The sequence below is a fragment of the Poecilia reticulata genome, chromosome 9 (genome assembly GCF_904066995.2).
Source record: "Poecilia reticulata chromosome 9, P_reticulata-male-v2, whole genome shotgun sequence".
Taxonomy (NCBI): Eukaryota; Metazoa; Chordata; class Actinopteri; order Cyprinodontiformes; family Poeciliidae; genus Poecilia; species Poecilia reticulata.
The window spans coordinates 31910408-31934060 of NC_088838.1; the positions used below are offsets into that span (position 1 = coordinate 31910408).

General features: G+C 39.4%; 2 protein-coding genes across 2 annotated transcripts in view; both read left to right on the forward strand.

Moving 5' to 3' along the window:
- Nucleotides 1-23653, forward strand: part of LOC103470718 (STAM-binding protein-like A) — a 385599-nt gene that overhangs the window by 110209 nt on the left and 251737 nt on the right. The gene's annotated exons all lie outside the window — the stretch shown is intronic.
- The window catches only part of hs3st1l2 (heparan sulfate (glucosamine) 3-O-sulfotransferase 1-like 2), a 38261-nt gene continuing 31812 nt past the window's right edge, over nt 17205-23653 (forward strand). Inside the window, exon 1 of the mRNA XM_008419319.2 lies at nt 17205-17540. The gene's annotated coding sequence lies outside the window, so the exon portion shown is untranslated. The remainder of the gene's footprint in view (nt 17541-23653) is intronic.

Here is a 23653-nt window from a genome sequence, read left to right on the forward strand (position 1 = left end):
AGGTCTGACCGACTTCCTCCCCCACCATCATTCCAAACATTCACTTAAATTTTCACTTTATGGTACATGTTCACATTATTTATTGACTGTATATCAAATATATATTTAAATTTAACTGAAGATATGACATAATACAATATATAATATTCAATAAAATACAAAGACTTAAATCTTATTGTATAGACTAGATAATCGCACGCGCTCAGCCGTTGGCCCAGTAAATTCACTAAAAATTGGCTAAAATACCTAATAACTGTTCAAATTTAATAAAAAATAAAATTGTATTATACATTTTATATCATTATTATTGTGTATGTTGTATTTTTTCCATGTAAATTTACTGGGCCAACGGCTCAGCGCGTGCGATTACTCACCGATGCTTCAATGCTATATAACTACAAGGGATTTTTCCGGACGTCAGCTGTTAGAAGCTTTTGGAGATCTAATTAAAAAAAAACAAGATTTACTATTTTGAATTATGAATTCTGAGATACTAATTTAACATTGTCTTACCAATTTCCAGGATTCTTTGTAGAATTTAACAGAATCTTACGGGGGATTCACGGAACAACCGTCAGCTCTCAGCTCTCACGGGAGTTAGACGCAATCTGAGCTAAATCTCAGCGCTGCAGTTAAAGGGGCGGGACAATCAACCTGATTGGCTGATGTGAAATCAGACGGTGCCAGTTATTGGTTGTTTAAAATGTCACTAAAAGCAATCATTAAAGGGATATTTCACAGGTTTAAAAGATTTTTAGCACTTTTTTTTATCAATATTTAACATATTTACAAACATTCTTTTTTTTTTTTACTTGGAATGAGATATTAAATCAACATCTATTCATTTTACTTGTGTTTTTAACACTGGGTTACACATGATTTTTACTTTTAATATTTACAAATAATACAGAGTTCTAACTTTTATCTACCAAAAAATAAAGAAACTCAAAGTGAAGTTTTAAAGCATGTTTTTTCAGTTTCTTATTTTATCTGATAATTTTCTGCCAATCAGAGAAAATCTTTAATCCTTTTAGTTCCTATCATTTTATTATTGTTGGTAAAACTCCATCAAAGTTTTTCAGTCTGATTGTCATCAATAAGTCTCACAGCCTGACTTCAGTTTTGTTCTTTGCAGTGGATTTTTCATTCTCCAGTATCAGTGAAGTGTTCATTCAATAAAGTGATAAAAATGATATTTATCTCTGCAGTGAATATTTGTCTCCAGCAGGTGGCGCTGTGAGGACATTGTTGATATTATTCCAATATCTTTGTTTTCAGGAAAACAACACTTAATTGATTTTATTACAATAATATTGAACATTCATATGAAGAAAGAATCTAAATATTTTCCTGCCTCTGCTGACACTGAACTGATTGTTCAGAGTTTTCAACTTTAAATGATTTAAGTTATAATAGACAAATAAAATCCGTAGCCGTCTTTCTACTTTGAATCATAACAGAAATTGAGCCCAGTTGACTTTTCTATCCTGCTAATGAAAAAATAATATTATTTACATCTCAGCAAGAAGTTTGGCATTGAAGCATCTTTCAATTTAGGTTTTTAAAATTACATTTCAAAGTCTTATTTCTAAAACATTTAATATTGCAGTGAGGAATAAGTGTCAATATAAGACAGACATGGTGAACCAGGTGTAGGTATTTAAATAATTATCTGATATTTATCATAATAAAGCAGAACTTTACTGTTGACTCTGTTGGTCTAATAAGTTTATATTTAGTGTATATAGTTGCAGCCTTACAGCAGTCAGAAAAGTAACAGATAATAAATCAAATCTAAAATAAGCAGAACTTTCTCATCGTCCATCATGCTTTATAACAATCTTTAATATTTTGTTGATATTCAAAGCTTTCTCTGGAAAATATTTGTACATAATTGTGTTTAAACTTTTCCACAAGATTGAATTTAATTTAAATAAAAATATAACTTTTACAGCAAGTTCTTGATGAATAAGATGTTCCTGAGAACAACATGTACTGATCTGATTCGCTTTTTGAAGAGTAAACTCAATAATTTACTTTAAATGTTAATTCACATACTGTTGGTTTGCGATCAAAAATCAGACAGGATCCAGAAATTGTCAAGCTCTGAATTTGTTCTCCATTCATGCAGACCTTCAAACTTCACAATCCAGTTCACAGCTTAACAGGTATTCACACACACCTGGCTTTTAAAGGATTGGCTCCTCCCAGGACTAATTAAGGGGTGGAGACAACAGTTACATTTCCAGAAAGAAAAGAGACATTTATACTAGAATATATTCCTAAATTTTATTTTACATAATCACAACTAACTCTTAACAACTTCAAAACTAAAACAATGTGGGCCCAAATAAAATCCAAAAACATCTCTCCTCCCTCTCAAACAATGGGTTTTCCCAGTGAGGCTGATTGAAACACCAGGTCCTCATCAGCACTGGTCATGGACTCGTTTCCATGGCAACACATGACCAGGTGACCTGTTAGGGAGGGGGTAAATCCCTCACACATACTCATTTAGTAAATTAAAATATTATTTTAGTTGAAGCATATTGCATAGATTAATTAAACACAGATGGATGTTTGCAAACCCTCAATATAGGTTAATAAAAATCAGGACATTTAAAATTACAATATTACATCAAATTAATAAAAAAAAGCATTTTAAAAACAGAGATATGGGCTTAACTAAAAGTATGTTTAGTTATTGATTAAAGGTTGTTTTTCTTTTCAAAAGGAACTTTTAATCTGACAAACGAGACTCAATGGGACGTTTTCCCTTCTTCTTTCCTCTTTCTTTAATCTTTAAACCACTGAATGTTTCTTCCCATTTTCACGTCTGTCTCTTCCTTTCTTTTCCCACCTTCTCCTCCTCCTTCCAGTTTTTCCTTCCTGTTGGTCCTCGGTGGCTCTAGGCTCAGAGGAGCGTCATCGTGGAGCGTCTCCAGGCTCCAGACACAACAAACCTGGAGCCTCTGCAGACGGAGAGCAGAGAGCAACAGGAGCAACAACAATATGGACACAAGTCATTAACAACGTCAGGAGCCGTTCTGGAAACATCATGTTAAAGTTTTTTTTATTCAAAACTTTAGTGTTTTTCAAATAGTTTGATAAAAAACACATTGGAGACAGAAAAACTTCTCCTATTTCAACCTTAATGTCCAGTTATTTTCATATTAGCTGCTTTTGAAGCATAAAATGGCTAAATTAGCTCAGCTGTTATATTCTGAGCTTAATTGAACTAAAACACTTTAACTAAATCACTGCTGTTTCATTGATAATGAAATAAATTATTTTATGTCACCAAATCAAGTTCAAGTTTGTTTGTAAAAACACATTTCAGCAACAAGGAAGTTCAAAGTTCTTCAAATCATAAAAACTTCATAAAGTCACAAATTATGAAAAGAGCAAAAAACATCTAATTTTGTCAAATATCAAAATCCTCAGGCAAAAACACATAAAATATGCTGATCAGTTCTACAATTACTGCTGAGAAAAGCAACTATAACCAGCTGGGTTTTTAGTCTGGATCTAAACTCAGTGTTTCAGCTGTTTTTCAGTTTTCTGGAAGTTTGTTCCAGATTTGTGGTGCCTAGAAGCTGAATGCTGATTCTCTGTGTTTGGTTCTGGTTCTGGATGCAGAGCAGAACCAGAACCAGGAGACCTGAGAGATCTGGAAGGAGTTTAATCTGTTGTTGTTTCAGGGATGCAACAGAAAGTTCACTTGATGAGCAGATTTATCAGATTTATCAGTTTTATACTTACATGCCAACATTTGTCTATCGATCATCCATATCGGTTCTGATCCATTTCAGGCTCAGTCAGCCTGAATCCCATCTCAACACTCAGACTGAAGGTTCATCAGAGATGCTCTATGATTAGAAAGTCAGGCTCTCAAACTGTCTGTTATGTTTTTCACACTTGAAACTAATTTCTGATGCATTACACTAAATAAAATATAACAGCCAAAGGTCCATCCTAGCAGACACGGACCAACAAATCTAACAGTCATGATTCTGGACAGTGGGAGGAACTTCATGCAGAAAGACCTCAGGCTGGGATTTGAACCCAGGACCTTCTTGGTTCCAGGCATTAATGCTACCAACTGTGGCACAGAGTCGAAATATGTCCATATAGATGAGGAAAAATCTTGGATCCACATTAGAAATGTCTCAGATTTCCAAAGTATGGAAATATTTCTTAATAATTTATTATCAGCAGAGGGCTGAAGTTAAACTGTCTGAACTAAAGTGGTCGAGTGTTGAGGAAAAGTCGATGCAGCACGATTTAAAATATAAAGTTTAAGTTGGTCAGAGTAGGAAGTAAGACAAAGTGGATGTTATACAGGTTTATTCAGAGTATCAATAGAGATGGTGACTTTAAAACAATCAGCTTCACTACAGATACACACAGTGGCGCAACTACACATTTTTCAAGTGGATGCAAAAACATAAAGCTAATAAAAATCAGGACATTTAAAATGATAATATAATATTATAAGGAGCGTAAGGCGCGCTGAATGTCACCGGTTCGCCGCCCCCTCCAGACAGGGTTTTGACGCCCCCTCTGGTGCCGCGCCCCTATGCGTTGCATGCGCTGCTGCATACCCACTTTTTGCGCCACTGGATACACAGTAATGTTTCCAAAGTCCTGGATCAACCTTCAAATCACTGAACCACGGATCACGTCCACAGCAGCAGGAACATGAACTCCATCAGTCAGACGGTTTTATCTCCACTCTGAGAGGCTCAACTCCACCATGACACCATGATGCAGGAAGTCCAGCACAGTTTGCTGGACTTCCTGTAAACTGTGCAGGAAGTTCAGTCATTAAATTTCCTCACCTGTTAATTTAGTGCTAAAACACATTTAAGCTTTGGTCCCTCACAGTCAGACTGTGGAAAAACACAAACATCCTACAGACTCTTTCATCTCAGACAAGTTACTTCAGTTATTTACAGATTTCAATGAGCATCTTGACAGCAAACTGACATTTCAGTAAAAAAACTACAAAGAATGGAGACAACGGGGAGAGACGGGCTTTAAATCTTTAAGATATATTGATTTAATCAGTTTTAAAATAAATGTTTCTGATTGGCCAGATGGTTCCAGGTTCTGAACAGACAAACATCAACAGAACCAAACTGATGGACCAAACTGTCAGGAAATAATCAATAAAGACTAAAAGTATTGATTGTGGCTCATGAGGGAGATTAATAGTCTTACAATCTGAGAGTTGATTCTGTTTTCCTCCTGAAGGCTCTGAACCTCCATGTTGGTGTGTGAACGTGTTTATGATCGCAATTATGTGAATGTTGCTTTGTGAAAATGGTTTGATGACTAGAAATATAACAGAAATGTAGTCTATGTGCATCTTCAGACACATTAGAGCAAAGAGAATCAGATCTGGTAACAAACGATGGAGGATCTCAGAATGTTTATCAGATGAAGGGAAAGAAAACGATGCAAACAAAGCTGGACAGACTGAACGATGACAGAAAGCAATTTAAGATACAAAGTGAGGCAAAACCACCGAAATCCACCGAGAACCACAAAGATTTATAGACCAAGGAGTAACGAGTCTCTCTGGGGCTTTAGATTCAAATCTATCCAGAGACATAAAGATCAGGAGGATCATCCCCGTTTTTATGTCTTTTATATCTTTTAATGTCTATAAAGATCTGTGCTGCAAATAAAAAAAAGAGCAACAGTGGAATAAAAACTGTAGCTGGTTTTAAACCTATAAAGTGAATCTGATCTCTGATCAGCTGCATGTCACCTGAAGTTCCTCCTTTAGCAGCAGGACAGCAGAAATTTACCAGATTAAAAGCCTCTGGGACTGAAATTCAACCTGGATTAATGGAGCAAATGGAAGCAGTGTGCTGTGTAGTAAATTATTTTTTGTTTCCCAAGAATGGGAAGATAAAGTAAAAATATCTTCATGTTTTGGTTCATAATTTATCTACATAAAACAAAAAGAGCCCAGAGATTCTGCAGCTGCTCTGCTGGAAGCTGAAACTCTGATGATGTTTTTCTGTTTGCAGCTGAAGCTCAGATTCTGCATGTTTCTCAACCAACAGACGTCTCCCTAACCGCGTCTCCCTCCATCGGCACGTCGTGTTTCCTGCCATCAGCCGACTGACGGGTCAAAGTTCTGCACAACAAACACAAACCTGCACAGTCTGACGGTGGTTTCTGACAGGCTGGTTTTATTTATGCACACAGAAAATCATCAGGATTTTCATTTAAAATGCTACTGAATCTTTGTTCAACGTTGTTTCCTGAATATTTTAAATCATTTCTGTCATTTATCATCAGTCATCAGCATTTTGTTTCTTCTCCTGGATGCCAGAGGTTAAATAATTTTAATTTGAAGCTTAATTGTCTGAAGAAAATCTCATTTACAGCGATCAGTGAGGATCATTTGAGAAAACTTGCACATTTTTTTATAGGTTGTAAAATTAAAAATGACTTTTGTGTCAAATCTTAAAGATTAGGAAGTTAATTAATCTGTAAATTCATCAAAACAACATTTCTGAAGACAAAGCAGAAAAAGAACCAGGTTTTTTATGCAGCATTTTTACTGTGTTGCATTAATTTCGAAGCAAATTGTTTTAAAAATGAGACTTTTTGAGCCTTGTTCTGTTTATAACATCTTTACTATAAAACAGTTCTGGTTTATTTTGCCTCCAGACTCTTTAAACCACAGAATCTGAACCAAAACCAAACAGCTACATTTTCCTTTTCACCAGTTTCTCATCTCGTTCGTCTGAAAGTCCTGCAGCCAAACTGATGATCCTGTGTTCAGTTTCCTGCTGCTGATCTTTTCATGAGAAAACTTGGTGTCTTAAAAAGTTAAAAAAAAACAGCCACTGTGACCACACCAGAGTCGTGTTTGTGGGAACTGTCCTTTTCTTCAGCTTGTTCTGACTTTTCTTGTGGTTCCTTCTGGAGCCAGAGCTGAGAGTTTTCTGGGGTAAAAAGTTCACATCAGAAATTCAGTCTGTGTTTCTGGCAGATGAGATGCGATGCTGAGCTTCATGACGTTTGTCTCTGCCAGCCTCTGCTGCCTTATTTATAACAAGAAAAGCATAAAATCACCAACACAGCAAAGATTATAAGACATGATCCATCAGGTTGTCAGGGGAAAATATACAGAATCAGTTATGATTTAAGATTAAACTACAAAGTTTAAAAAAGAAAAACATGATTAACTAAAACTTTAAACCTTGTTTTGCTTCTTTGTTGAGTTTTTGAGAGCACTGCTCATTGTTGAAATGAGAGTAAATGAAGGAACGTCACCAGAGATTCATGTTGCTGAAAACAGTTTCTCTGCTTCGTCCTCAGAGGAGAAACCAGAAAACCTGAAAACTCCTCCAAAAACTGAAACTGTGAAGACGGATCCGGTTCTTCAGATTGAAATGAGGAAACTTAACCGTTTGTTAGTTAATGGCATGAATGTATGATAAACGGAGAACTAGGACTGTTAAACCAGCAGTGGGACTCGACTGTTTGTAGAAACAAATCCTCAAAGAACCAAAACTATTTTTAAAATAGATTTTCAGAAATGTCCTCAGCAGTGTGAGAGATTGATGAGGTGAAACATGGGATCATGGGAAACATTAGTTTTTCACCAACTGTGTTTCCATTCTGGTTTCATCTTTGTTTGATTAATAACAGCTGGAATCTGTCGTATGTCTGTATTTGAGGTTAAATATAAATGATTGCAGAACATCTGCGTTCTGTTTTTTATTCCTCTGGTTGCATTTTTCCAGTTACCTCCTGCATTAGCTGCCCAGCTGTGAGTTCTCCAGTCTTTATGTCACAGAAAATCTCAGTATTTTCCACCCCTGACAGTTCCTGCTGTACGTTGGATGTACTTGTGGTGTCAGAGAGTCGTGTGTGTGCTGCTGAATTCAGAGCAGAGCTTCTGCAGCATCAAAGCTTTGACTGCAAGTTTCCTGCTTGAGTTGTTCCAACCTTCCCACCTCAGAAAAGTGACAAAAACTTTTCAAAAATTCAGAAAATGAGCATAAAACAGGAACCGTATAGAATCAGAAAAAGCTTGATTGCACAGATGGGTTTGATTTGGATATAAAACATGAAAAAAGAGTTAAAAATTTTACAAAATATAGAACTGACCAGTTTTTTTGTATCCTCTTTTCTTCTCCTGTCTTTACTTTCCATCTCTGTAATCTAACAGTTTCTGATGAGTCCAGAATCGGATCAGACGTGAGTCTTGTGGACTTTGTGCTCGTTTTAAATGGCTCTTCAGCGGATCACGTCTCTTCCAGGATCCAGCAGCATCTCCGGCGCCCACAGGCGCTGACAGACACCACAAGTTGTCACAGGATCATGAGGATGTCTGGGCTGATGGCACCGCTGCACGTTTCAGACGGATTCCTGGTGTCATGAATAAAATACATCTGTCAGGTTTTTCTTACTCAGATGACAAATATAGATCGGTGAAAATTTTAATACATATTTTTACTTTTGAATGCTTGTAAAACCGAGCAGCAGGCTCAGCTGCCTTTAAAACCGACTGATTTTATTCTGCTGGTTTGGCCCGAAGCCACAGAAACACGGAAACCTTCAGAGTTTACAACACAGCATGAAACATTTTAACACTCTGAACGTCAAACTGTCCGTCCAGAAAATGTCACCTGGTCACACCCATGGCAGATATTTACATATTTTAGATCATTTTTAGATTGACTGGAGGTTCTAGAAACTCTACATCTGTGATCTGTGACTTTCTGTTTTCCCATGATGCAACACAAGCAGCCATTTCTCTGGCCACAAGGCAAAAGGTGAGTAAGATAAAAAAAAACAAACATGAAGCTCACTGATAGAAAGCTGCAGCCTTGTCTCCATGACAACCATTAAACAAGTCTGTTAGAAAAACAGATGTATGTCGAAACAAACCAAGACAATTTAAATCATCACAAGATCATTTATAAATGCTAACAGCTGAAATTCTCAGATTATCGATGCCTCTTAATTTATTAAACTGAATAATAAATAATTTCTTAAATGTTCAGTCAAGTCAGACTCTTCTCATTAAACCCTCCATGTTACACTGCTGGGTATGGTGGAGGATCTGTGATGCTGTGGGCCTGCAGTTCTAATACCAGAACATTTTCAATGCAGAAGTTGATGGTTTGAACAGAAACTTGAAGATGAGTTGTGATTGGCTCTTTAAGAAGATTAATATTTAATATTAAAGGAGAATTTACCACATAATTTCCATGAATTATCACATAAAAGGTTCACAGACACAAAGTCGGTTCTGAGCATCAGAAACCCAGAGAGCTGAGCTGAAGACAGGCAACATGAAGACCCAGATGATCCCCAGTGTTTGGGAAAATCTGGTTAAATCTTGTAAATGTGCTCAAATTACAGGAGGGATTCATTTTTTGACATATTACATTTAGGAATGAATATGATTCAAGTCTTTTTGTTCATCTTCAGCAGGGCGGTGGAACAGAAACCAGACTTCTGTCCGTAACAATCCTCCTGGTTTCTACACGATGAAGCGGTTTGGACTCCAGAAGGGACTAAATGTTTGCAGACTGAGTTTCCTGCAGATGGTCGGCTGAGATCTGACTGTTCACAGACCGTTTATGCTGAATAGATGATCAGGCAAACGAAGCTTCAGCTGTGAAGATTTGCTGAAGCTTCATGTCGTATTTTTATGTCGTCCAGTTTTTATGTTTGAGGTGTTGAAGGATTTTATGAAGCAAAAATACTTCACTGGAGTTTATTATGAGACAGACAATCTGTGAAATGATCGATCTCCTCCCTGAGCTTCTGCTGGAGAAATGCACCAAAAACAACCAATCAGAGAGCCAGGAGGCAAGTCTTACCGCTGACAATCATTCTCATGTATCCACTGCTGAATGTGCTAATGACAGAGAAACAATTCAGTAACAGGAAAACCATTTATCCCTGTTACATTAGAATTTGTTTTTTCTTCATATTTGTATTTTAATAATTTAGATCATTTTTGTTTTATATGTCTTGCCGTACTCTTTGTGTTCATTATTGTTAGTAATGTGCTGCCGTATTCCTTTGTTTGGTTTCTTAGTTTCTTCCATGTTTTGTTCTTTGTGCATTTGGAGTCATTTCTTGCTATGTTCAAAAAATAAAGCATTTCAAATTCTAAGTAAAGTAAATAAAACTCTTGGTTTCTTCCAGACTGTTTCCATAACTTTCCAGGCTCAGACGCCTCAGGCTGTGGATTCAGCCCAACAATCTTTAAGGTTTCACAAACTCACCTTTTTAAATATTAATGCCTTCAGTGTGTTTCCTCAAAAGCCTCCATGCCTAAAACATTTTAGATTAGTTTTGGATTTTACGTTTTTAGTTTTCCTGTTGGTGCTTCACAGTCAGTCGGGGGTTAATTTACCTGGAGGTCGTCACTGAAACTGAATCAAAATGGATGAACGTTTCATACACACTAACATAAATATTCACAGATGAGTAGCAATGGTTTAAAACTCCTAAAAACGTTTTAAAATAATTTTTGAGAGTATAAAACTGAAGAATTTTTTATACTGACCTTATTTCTGACTGAAACTGCAGATTATAATCTTCTGGCTGCAGCTTTCTGATTTTTTTCTTCCATCTGATCTGATCGTCTTTCTAATTCTGTGAAACTTCTCTGTCCTCTCAACTATAAAATCAGTGGCCTTTCATGTGTGTTTGTACGTTTGTAATAGCTTGTGGCCAGTTTCTCTTCCTACTGACACCTAAAGTAAATATTTTGTAAAAATTTTCTCCAGTAAATGTATTTAGTTCCGACTCTGCTTGTTTCACCCACCAGCCTTCCTGTAAACGCTCAGACACTGGATGGACGTTCTTCAGGTTAATGTGTCCAGTTTTCACTTGTACACTGTAAAAATTGGGTTTGTCATTTTGTCTAGTGCAAATATCTTAAAAAACTAACTAATAATTAACTTTTAAGCAAGATATGTAAGAGCTTGAACAATGAATAAAAAGTTTGACTGTACTGGCTGATTGTTTCACTTAGAACATTTTTTCTTGTTATCAGTAAAATAATCTGGAACATTTTCATAAATGTAAATGAATTATTGACCTGAAGCAAGCTCTCATATCTTATTGAAAAGTTTCTTATAATTTCGTTTTGTCTTATTTCAAATGTTCTGAGATGTTGGCACAAGAAAACAGACTAAAATACTCGGTAACATTTTGTGTTTTTGTGGTTTATTTTCACTTTTCACTATTTTACTGCTAAAAACCCCACAGTTGCATCCATATTTCCCTTCAACACCAGATGAAAACTGGCACATTATTCACATTGTACCCTCCGGTTTCACTCTGTGATGTTTGCAGGTTTCCTGCTCCTCTCCAGCCTGTCCTGACGCTCCATGCGCAGAATCAGAGAGCAAAGCTTTGTTCTGCTTCCTGCCTTGCATTATTAATCCTTGATGTTCACAGTTGACCTGCTGCTCACACACTTCCCTCACAGGACGATGAATGGAGGAGTGTTTTGTTTGTGTGTAGCGGCGTAAGGGAAGAGCCTCACAGGAGCTGCGGACGTTGCAGGACTGATTTCTGCTCACAAATTTCCTTCTTCTGGCTGCAAATTGTTCATAAACGGTTTAATCCTCATCTGCGGCCCGCAGCGTGTGGAGGCGCAGCGCTGCTAACGGCTGTTGGTTCTGTGTGACAAGCTTTGGAAATTGTTCCCAATAATCAGTGGTGGAGAAAGTACTCAAAAAATTTACTTAAGTAAAAGTACAAATACACAGTCAAAAATGTACTTAAGTAAAAGTCAAAGTACCACATTAACATTTTACTTAAGTAAAAGTAAAAAAGTACTGGCTTTTAAAAATACTTAAGTATTAAAAGTAAAAGTACTCGCTGAATGCATTACCTAATCACTAATATCATTAAGTGTGCCGATCGTATTTAATTTTAATACATCAGAAATGTGCCATTTTAATTAACACTACCACAGATTAAACATGTTCTTATTGTGTTTATTCTCTGTAACAGTTTAGACTTAGATATGTGATTCTATGAATCATAATTTCAGGGATGGAAACATTTTGTCTCCTGTCCTAACATAGCATGAACTTCATTAGTCACATTTATTTAGAAAGAAATCCAACTGAAAGGGGATGTAAAGAAGGTGTGGGCGGGGTGGAGGATATGCAACCAAGGAGCCATGTAGCAGAGTTGTAGTCAAGACCACCGAACCCGAGACCAAGACCAGCGCCCCGCACTAAATGACACAATAACATTAAGTTTACCTATCAAAATTGGTTTTCAGATTGATCTGAAAGATCCACATTCCCATAAAACACCTAGATATTAAATACTTAGAGCTGAAATATATTTAACCAGTATCAATTAAAACTCACTTCATTCTGTTTTGCTTTCATCGCTGTGCTACAATCTGCAGAGGTCTCCTGCTATTCCTAGAAAAATAACGCCCTGGGCGGTTGCCCATATTGCCCATGTCAGAAACCACAACTGAAACATCGCAATTAACGGTAAATAACGTTCAACTATGAACACTGTCCAACGGCGCAACAAGTAACCAAGCAGAATGAGCACCGTGACTGTTTTCATCCTCCCTCCCACTGCGATGTTTGCCACCATGACAGGAGATGAAATCAATCAATGAGCAATGAGCATGCTCTGTGTTCATACTTTCAACTTTTACTTATTCAGCGATTAAATGAATGTCTATATATATATATATATATATATATATATATATATATATATATATATATATATATACCGCAGTGTACACAAGAACAAAGAACGGCTCTCAGTGAGGCTTCAGTCCTTAGGACTTAGTAAAGATCCGTCCAGAAGAATCGGATCGTTCCTGAATGTCATATCACTATATTGCAGACTTTGGTCACAGCGTTGTCCCATATATGCGACACCTCAGTCAAAACCTCCACACAATAATTCAGCGCATGAGTGACAACTTTTTTTCATCAGATGCAACATGTGTCTCTGTACAGCTAGCTTTGCTAGCATCACGTCCACAGATCTTACCTTTCTTTAAGCTTTCCTTCCAAGTGACGCTAAAAGTTGGACGAAGTCCCACCGTCTGTGAAAGCGAAGCGCTGCTGATTTTACATGTCGCCATATCAATTTATGCAGCTATTATATTATAGACAAACATCTCCTCCCGCTCAGAGGAAACCACTGCGCATGTCTGGAGCTCCGCAGCGAGTAAAGGTGGAGCCGATGGGTGACAACAGACACTACGTCACGTTATTGCTGGGATTTTACGGCGCCACCTTAAATCCCTGAACTTCACATTTTAACGGAAGAAAAGAGCAACGAGACTTGGATGTAACGAGTAACGCGACAGTTTTGTAGAAATGTAGTGAAGTAGAAAGTACAGATACTTACTGTAAAATGTAGTGGAGTAAAAGTAGAAAGTCCCCATTATTAAATCTACTTAAGTAAAGTACAGATACACGAAAACTGTACTTAAGTACAGTAACGAAGTACTTCGTTACTTCCCACCACTGCCAATAATCTGCCTTAGTTGAGCTGAACTTGGCGGCTCATTGCGTCTCTAAATGGGACCAGTTTTATCCGAACACCCAGCCACTGGAAAATAGAAAAAAGCTAATGTAATACGGGTAATGTGGCCAGGAAAGGAGCAGACGGAGCGGAGTGAGCGAGTCGTCACCAGGCCCTGCGAGAAAACTTCTCTGACAACCATATAATGAGCCTCTGAGAGGATCCCTGCATTTTATTGTGTCTTTATCTTCTTTCTGAAAACTGGGGGAGAAGAGCAGGAGGAAATAAAGGGCTGCAGGTTGGGAGCAAATTACCCACGCTTATTTATTCAGAGCTGTCGCTCCTGGAGCAGCCAGACCTCCATCCTACCACACAGGAGAGGAGAGAGGCAGAAAGGAAAAGGTTGCGTCTTCCAATAAGTTTTAAAAAAGGAAGCAAAGTGTGAATCTGACGGGCAGCAATGAGACGGAGCGAGAAACACGAAGGTGGAGAACGAAATTCTCTCAGATAGAAGATGTCAGGGAAATGAATCTCAGGAGAAAGTGATAAGAACAAAAGATCAGAGAGTTTTTCCACTGGATCCCAGAGGAGGCAGCGAATCGGAGCGGGAGGAGGGCGATGAAACGAACAGGAGGGTGGAGGTTCGGCGGAGGGTCTCCCGGGTCTGAGGAGGCGCGCTGAGCGGCAGCCCCCCGCTGAGCGGCAGCCCCCCGCTGAGCGGCTCTGCAGGGGGTCAGGGAAAAAGAAAAGCTGCTCAGCACCCTCGACAGTAACATGGTGTTAATGTTGGAGACGCTGCAGGTTTCAGCTGCTGCAGGAGCTTTGTTAGAGAGCGGAGCGGCTAATTCAGACGTCTCCCACCCCCATCACCGCTTCATAACACTGTGAATGTAATGTAGGCCACAGAGCCGCAGCAGCACATAAACCAACTGCTCCAGCTCCTGGACCGCTGCGGATCACGAAAAAACATTTTATAAGAAACGTAACTGAGGAAAATGTCAGCAGAGGAAATACCAGGTATAAGTTTGGAAACTGAAACATTTTAAATATTAAGTTTTATTCATCATATGAGGGGCAAGTATTGATTTTGAGTCATTCACCAAATGGAAAAGATCCCACTGCATCTGGTGTTGATGATGGAGCCGGTAGATTCGGTTCGACAGGGAACCAGAACATGTTTATATCTTCAGCTGCTGTGGTTCTTTTACAAACCGACCAAACGCTTTGAGCAACCTGGTACCCAGAACCAGAAGACCCGACTGGTTCTGACTGGTTCTGGGATCTTTAATGCATTGTGGCTCTAAGCCGTTCAGTGATTTATAAATTCCCAGCAGTATTTCAAAGTCTGTTCTCTCTTTGGAACCGTGTGATGGTCTCCATGTTCCTGGTTTTAGTCAGAACTCCAGCAGCAGCGTTCTGGATCAGCTGCAGCTGGAGGATTGATTTGTTAGATCTGTGAAGACGCTGCTGCAGTAATCAATGTGACTAAAGATAAACACCTGGAGGAGTTTAGTCCTCCAGTCCTGGAAATGTTCCCCAGGTGATAAAAGGCTGACTTTGTAACCGTCTTTATGTGGCTAGGTCAAAGTTCAGCCTGATCTCTGGTTTCCAGCTGTAGTAACAGAAGCTGTTCACTAATCCAGATCTATAATTCTAGATTGTTCCTCTTTAGGTCCAAAGATAATAACTTCAGTTTTGTTTCTGTTCAGCTGGAGAAAGTTTTGACACATTTAACTGATCTGAGCATCTGTTCAGTGATTGGATGGTTCAGAGCCACCTGGTGACATCGTGATGTAGAGCTGTGTATCGTCAGTGTAGCTATGGCAACCAATATCATCACTCGTTATAACCTGAACCAGCGGGATGGAAGATAGGAGATAAGCAGACGTGATTTCTGTCTGCTTAGATGAGAAGTTTCCTTTGAAACAAAGAAGTTCCTGTTCTTTAGGGATTCAGACCAGTCGACCTGTCTGTCTGCAACAAGATCCTGGACTGGACAAGAACTTAGTAAAGTTTGTCGCTTAGAATAAGAAGTGGAATAAATTCCAGAAGTGGAATAAGAACTGCAGGAGGCCCAAAACAGAACCTTGCGGTCCACCAGATGAGACTTTGGAGAATCTACAGAAGAAAATGAATGAAATGAATGAAGTTGGTCAGGAATGAAGCCAACATACGTGGAACAGCTGAAACAGTCAGACTTTCACATTTCCTCTGCAAAGGCCGACAGAGAGCTTCAGTTCAGAGCGATGAGGAGTTTCACTGGATTCCAAGTTTCATTATTTTCTAAACTTTCAATATGTTGAAACACATAAACTCATATTCTCTCTTCTTCTGCCTCGAAGGCATGAGGAGGCTCAGCATGCTGCTGGAAACTTCCACCTGGAAGAACTTCATTTGTTCTTGTTCCAGCCAGAAAAGAAACCTGAAATATGAAAGTTTGGATTCACGACCAAAAACAGCAGAGAAGTTATAAAGAATTCAATAAGTTTCTGAAAGACTCACTATAAAAATTATAAAATGAAACCCGCATTATTCTTTCCCCCAGGAGCTTTGAGCTCAGAGATGTTGTCTGTTATTTTATGAGACAGCTGCAGATGATGCAAGCATGCATTGAATATTTTATTGATAGAAAAACTGTAATCAGGGCAACATTTGCTAATGCCTGAGCAGTGTGTACGGCGACAGGCTGAATATTGAATATCTGAAATGAGGTCGCCTGCATCCACGTATGAAGAACAGAGGCAGCCGCTGCAGCCTGCAGGCCTGGGGGGGCGGAGGGGCTGGAAATGAGTTACTACCCACATGTTTACCACAACAAGCTGAAATTAAAGCTGAAAGTCAGCAGCAGCGCGTTAACCTCGTTTCATTGTTTGGCTCCAACAACAATCCGCTGGGAACTCAAACCTGAAATTATGGAGCATAAATACTTGAAACAACAAAAAAAGCCTCCTCTGCTGGACCTCCTGCGGAGCCGTTTACTGTGGATCCAGAGCAGATTAGCTGGCTAACGCTGAGCGCTGTGATAACTGATGGGGGGGTGAGGGGGGGGGGCTCCTCCGGGCCTTCGCCTGGCTTCTGTCTCATTTATTCAGCTTCAGGTATCGATGTGGAGCATAAACTTGGTGAGGGAGGCTAAAAAATTGATCCAATATTTTGTGTCTGTGAAGTTATTCTTTATTTAATTCACATTTTTTAGGTATTTTATTTATTTAATATTATTTATTATTAATATTGTTAGGTTATTGTTCAATATTTTTGTCTTTTTCCGCTGTTATTTCATATTTAATAATTGATCATAATAAGTTTTATTCTGTTTTTAATCAAGTGATTTTATTAAATTAAGCCAATAAGGATATTTTATTAATTTTAACCTTAAATTGCTTTGAAGTGTTACAGAAAAACTCCAAAATGAGAGAAAAATGACATGAATTAATGTTGATATTTGGGCTGTTTTGTTGCTGATGTGTCATTTTGTGCCAGAACTCTGAACTTAATTATGATTCTGGAGACTCAGCAGCAAACTGGCTGCAAGGAGGAGGAAGAGGTTAAAACCCAAACCAAGCAGGAGTAAATGTGAGGAAGAGAAGGAGGAGGAGGAGGAGGAGGAGGAGGAGGAAGAGGAGGAGGAGGGTGGTTTGCTCCATCATGAGTCCTTGAAGGTGAGCGTATGAAAAGCACAGACTTGACGAGAAGGAGAGAAAGAGGGGTGGGGGCAATAAAGAAGGAGAGGGGCTGTTTCCCTGCAGGCGGGAGAGATGTTTGTGTGTGAACTAATCTCCCTCACACACACACACACACACACACACCCTGGGTTTCTCCCAGTCACTAACACACTCGCTGAGCTCGGCAGCACAAAGCAGCGCTGCTCTCTCTGTCACCAGCTCACACACACCGAGAGGAGCTCAGACACCAACACACACCTTCTGTGCAGGAACTGAAGCAGGAAGAAAAAGAAGAGAAGAAGAAGAAGAAGAACCAGGCTGGAGCCGATCCCGAGACATTTTAGGGAAAACCCCGATCAGGTAAGATCGGTTATCTTTATGCATTCTGGTTCCACTTAACGAGAACAGTGAAACTAAAAGGCATGAAATGCATCTGCTGCACGAACCTCATGCAATTACTTCACAAATGAAGCACAAGAAGTTTAACTTCATCTGCACACTTCTGTAAAATTAGCTTTGGCATCCCTGAGCAGCAGGTCAGTAGAATCACAGTTTAATTCCTGCTTCTCAAACTTGTCCTTTAATAATTGTCCTGTGGATCTGCAGACAGACACACAAAGTTTCTGGGGCTGTAAAGCGACGTGTGGTTTCTCTGTGCAGACAGCAGATGTCTGTTTGGTGTTCAGGCTGTGGAGAGTTTGATGGAAATTAGAGGCACATTTTCAGAAGCTTTACAAAGAAACCAGCTGCTGTGCATGTGAACAAACCTCTGGTTTGGGTTTTGGTGCTTTAAAAGAATCAACACAAAGCTGCTGTTAGAGGTTATCATTACACTGTGAGCAGCAAAGCTTGTGGCATGTTTTAACTGATGTCGTTGGTTTGTTGAAGCTGCTATTGACTCCACTCCACACACTAAGCGCAGTTTCAGAGAAATATCTTTAAACACAAGGAAAGTAAAACTACATTTGATCAGAGCTGACTGATTCTGGATCAAAGAACTGAAGCTCCAGAGGTTATAATAGATGGAAACTGGACTTTTTCCTCAAGTCTGAGTGGTTCATTTATGAGCTGCTGTCATTCACTGAATGATGGTGCTGTAAATTAGCACCATCATTCAGTGAAGGGAACCAACCGGACTGATCCATGACACACATCCCACTGACAGCACGAGAAACACATTTTAACTCCATTTACAGCCAGTTTCTACCAGATTTAGTTTCTCAGCTTCAGGAGAAACGTCAGAGTTGAAAGAGACTCAGATTTGCAGAAATGTAACCGGGACCGACGCCGGTGCCGGCCGAGCTGTCGGACTTCTCCTGCGTTTGTAGAGGAACAGAGGGGAGAGAGAAGAGCAGGAGGGAGCGGAGGAGTGAATGGACTCATTGTGTGTGTGTGTGTGTGTGTGTGTGTGTGTGTGTGTGTGTGTGTGTGTGTGTGTGTGTGTGTGTGTGTGTGTGTGTGTGTGTGTGTGTGTGTGTGTGTGTGTGTGTGTGTGTGCGTGTGTGTGTGTGTGCAGGTTGAAGGGTGTGTTTGTGTGTCTCAAAACAAACTGTGAGCAATCAGTGACATTTGAGAGGTTAATGTTTCACCAAAATGTGTTCGGACTCCCGTCACGTAACATAACTCAACAGTAATTATGATCAGTGGATGATTTTGGGGACCAAAAGCTGAAACTTTGACTGTCTGGGTCTCATGAAGTCAGGAATGTTTCTGCTGTGGTGATGAACAGCGTTTAGATCAGAGTCACGCAAACCTGAAACTCACACAGAAAACCTGACAGATGATGAATCTGTCAGCGATCTGCTGGAGTCCCATATTTATGAGTGCTTTGAATTCATGTATGGAAACAAACTTAACCTTTGACTTTAAAACATAAACAAACCCAACCAGAAACACAAGCTGCTGGTTAGTGAGTGAAATGCTGACAGATGAACATCCTGGTTTGATTGAATAGCAAATTTCAACAAGAAGGCAGGTCAAAGTGATTTACATGATAAAAACTCAACACAATAAGCAACTATGTTAGGAACAGAAAATAAACAACAAAACATCATCAAAATTATCACACATAGACCAAATGTTCTTCAGCTGATGGAAGACTGACTTTGCAATCGTCTTTATGTGTTTCTGAAGGTTCAGACCCGAGTTCATCACTGCAACCAGATTTCCTAAAGGAAAGTTTAGTGGAGTAATGTGAAGTAATCACAAATTATTTAGAGACAGTTTTTAAAGAAAAAATCAAATATTATGAGACGATATAAAACATCACATATTTGTGTAGCCCAACCTAACAAGCAGTCGTCTTATGAGTGAATATTTTTCTAGTTTAGGATTTACAGTTAATTCCAGAAAGCTGGGAATGAAAGCCTTCTGCAGTCGGCCCCCATGAGGCTGACGGGTTTCTGGTGGTTTGGGTCCAGAGCTGCAGCTGTGACCCACTGGTGGGCCGGCGCTGGCCCAGCTTTAAAACTCACACCAGATGTCAGTCTAATGCACGCTGTAACCAAGTCAAGCAGTAACAACATGTTCTGCATTTTGCCCAGATTAAATTCAATCATTTGATTTAGAGAGATGAATAAAGGGTTTCTGTTGGTGTCGGGCTCAGGATGCAGGTCCAGTCATGAGTGTCTGATTTTAAAGATGCTTCAGGTGGCATCTGAATTTCTACTGATCGACCGTTTAAAGTAAACTGTTCAAAATGGGTTGTGCGATTTATCTCCATAGCATGTTTTTAATGTTAAAGTTAGATTTTTCAATAATATTATACAGTTTTATTATCCGTTTCCCAAACGTAAATGTTGTCTGATTCAAATAGTTTATATTCTTAAGTTTCATTTTGTCGGACTGACAAGATAAAGTTTCCCCCTTCCTGTACATTGACCCCGGTTGCCATGGTGATTAAATCACCAGAATCCCAACGGTGGTGTTTTACAGTGCTCTGACTCAAGGTTAACATACTGGAGTTTATTAAACTGGTTTCCTCATTCTGGAATGTTGAAACTCAGATTATTCCCCTCAAAGTGAGTCACACTAACATCTAACATTTGCTCAACTGACCGACACACACTAAGTGTGACAACCGTACTTCTGTTGGACTGAGACAGTCTGGAGGTTTCCTACGTTTTGTCTTACAGCAGCAGAATATGAACCACTGCTGGACGCAGCAGGACTTTGTGTAGATGTATCAGGAGTCTAATCAAGTTTCTCAGACATTTAAAATGGTAACAAAGTCAGAACAGCAGCTGAACTAAGTTTCTCCTGACGGAAAACAAATTAAATCCCACACAGTCATTATTTCTCATTAGACAAAAAGTTCTAAACCTGAGTTATTTTACACTTCAGAAAAGTTTACATGTTTCACAGAGAGACGAACAAAACGGGATCACAAACCACCAAAGCAATTAAATCCAGAGACGGTAAACAGGCAGATCAATTAAAAAGTGATTAGGACATAAAGCAGAGTCGATAAAGTGCAGACAAGCAAAGCAGGAGCAATAAACACGCCGCCTTTAACGGGTTTTATTATCTTTTAGCTCTTTTTTTCTTATTTCTCCAAAGACTTTCTGTTTACCTCTGTAAGAAATCTGTTTAATTTCCTCTGAAAAAGCCGATGAGATTACGACGTTTGAAGGCTCAACTTCAAAAATTTTAACCCTGCGAAGCTGAACTCAGTGATGCAAAGAGGAGGGAACGTATCTCACTCACCTTTACATTTAATGTACAAAGACAAACATAAAGAAGGAGAGAAAGAGAGAGAGAGAGAGAGAGAGAGAGAGAGAGAGAAAGAGAGAGAGAGAGAGAGAGAGAGGGGGGGGAGGGAGAGAGAGACAGACAGACAGAGGGAAAGAGGGAGAGAGCTCAAGTTTCAAAGTTTGGTTGAATTATCATGATCAGTTTGGATGAAAGTGAACTGGATGTCTGGGAACATTATGGCTTTTGGGAACATTATGGATATTTGGGGACATTATGGATATTGGGAACATTATGGATATTGGGAACATTATGGATATTTGGGGACATTATGGATATTGGGAACATTATGGCTGGTTGGGAACATTATGGATATTTGGGAACATTATGGCTTTTGGGAACATTAGGATGAATCTTTGATAAGAGAGTGAAACAGTTTGGTCTGAGGGTGGAGGCTTGATGGGCTCAGACACCTTCCTATTGGACACATTATGGCTGTTTGGGAACATTATGGATATTTGGGAACATTATGGATATTGGGAACATTATGGCTGGTTGGGAACATTATGGCTGTTTGGGAACATTATGGATATTTGGGAACATTATGGCTGTTTGGGAACATTATGGCTGTTTGGGAACATTATGGATATTTGGGAACATTATAGCTTTTGGGAACATTATGGCTGTTGGGGAACCTTATGGCTGTTTGGGAACATTATGGCTGTTTGGGAACCTTATGGCTGTTTGGGAACATTATGGCTGTTTGGGAACATTATGGCTGTTTGGGAACATCCCTGAGCATTGGCTCAGGAAGAACCTTGAATAATGCCTGGGCTTCGTTCATGAGCAGAGAGGAACCGTCCTCTAACCCAGAACTCGGTCCGTCAGGAGACTTAAGACCAAAAAATCTACGTTACTTCAAAAGTCAAACTTCACCTTTCACCTGATCTCATTCTGTCTGAAAATGACCCCTAAAATCTGACCTTTGACACCAGTTAGTCTAGTTTCATATCCAAATGAGATTTTCTGACTTTTCCATTAACATGATTTCAGTATAAACAGAAAATATGTAAAAACATTAACATCTTCTCATCGTTTCTAAATCTGACAACGTGCAAATTTAAAAAAGGAGCAGCTTTTGTGCGAGTGTGATCTAGTTTCTCCCTGCTGTCATAAAAAATGTGCTAACAGACGGCGGCGGCGCTCCGGAGAACCCGGCTCGGTTCTGCTGGGCCGCCAACGAGCTCGTTAACGTCCTCCCTGCTCCCAGACACGCTCAGGATCAAGACTTTTTATTCCCGCCTCATCTGGCAGCTTTATGGCAGCTGCTGAAGGCTCCTCTGCTACATACTGATGTCCTTCCAGCGACTGCAGGAGACGTCAGACATGAAGACGAGTCGGTTTTATTAAGACTGGGCGAAACTTCAGGACTCTAATTATATTTAGTGAACTTCATTTTATATTTGAGTGATAAAAACATTTATTTGAAGCTTTTCAGTTTCACTTTTGATTGTTTTTACATGATCTTCCCAGATAATCTCACTCAGAGCAGTTTGTTGAATTTCCCAAACGCTCAAAGGAAGATTATTAATCTGAACACATGGAGAGGATTTAATAATCCATCTCATCAATAATCGGAAACCAATCTGGAACAAATCATGATGCTACTTGGTGGATCACTATACTGATCATTTATGATACAATGAATTTGAACTTCAGGATTTAGTACCAAGTTTTTTCTATTTTTTAAATTATTTTTGTATTATTGCTTGATTGGCGTCTTTTAACACAATTGGACCAAAAGTCCCACAAATTTTCAATTTCAAAGATCAAAACTTTCATTCCATCCATCCATCCATCCATCCATCCATCCATCCATCCATCCATCCATCCATCCATCCATCCATCCATCCATCCATCCATCCATCCATCCATCCGTCTTTATTAGGAATAAGTCACTGAATTTGTGTTTTATCAACTTATATAACAATTTGCTTAAATCTAATCTTAAATATTTTGTGCTTAAAACCTTCGGACCTGACCCGTTATGTTTGCTCTAAATAAAGTCAAAGCAACTGAAGTGTTGCTCAGTTGCTCAGTTGCTCCGTTGCTCAGTTGCTCCGTTGCTCAGTTGCTCCATTGCTCAGTTGCTCAGTTGCTCCGTTGCTCGGTGTGTTTAGCTTCGGTCCTTTTCAGGATGAGGTTCTGGTTTCAAAGCCGATCTGGTAACCGTATTTGGTCAACTTTGTGGTGGGAGTTTATCCGGCTGGCAGTCGCCCACTCAGTCGGAGCAAAGCAAAGCTTTCTCAGTCTCAGACACAGACACACACACAGACGCACACACACACACACACACACACACACACACACACACACACACACACACACACACACACACACACACACACACACACATAGCATGTAGAGTAGAGAGGCCGTCACACTTCATTTCCTCTGAGGTGACAAGAACTCTTGGTGGCAGGCAGATGGAGGAAGGCAGCAAGACTCCACACACACACACACGCACACACACGCACACACACACCCCCATGCAGTCACACACACACACACACACACACACACACACACACACACACACACACACACACACACAGTTGCACACATGTCGATTTATGACTTCATCTGTTTTCTGGCCAAGATGTTACACAGTTAACCTAAAAATAAAAGCCTAAAAATGTATTTTCTCACTTCAATCCTGGTTTTTGTGAATGATGAGGCTTTACTTCTTATCAAAGCAACGTTTCTCCAACTTATAAATGATT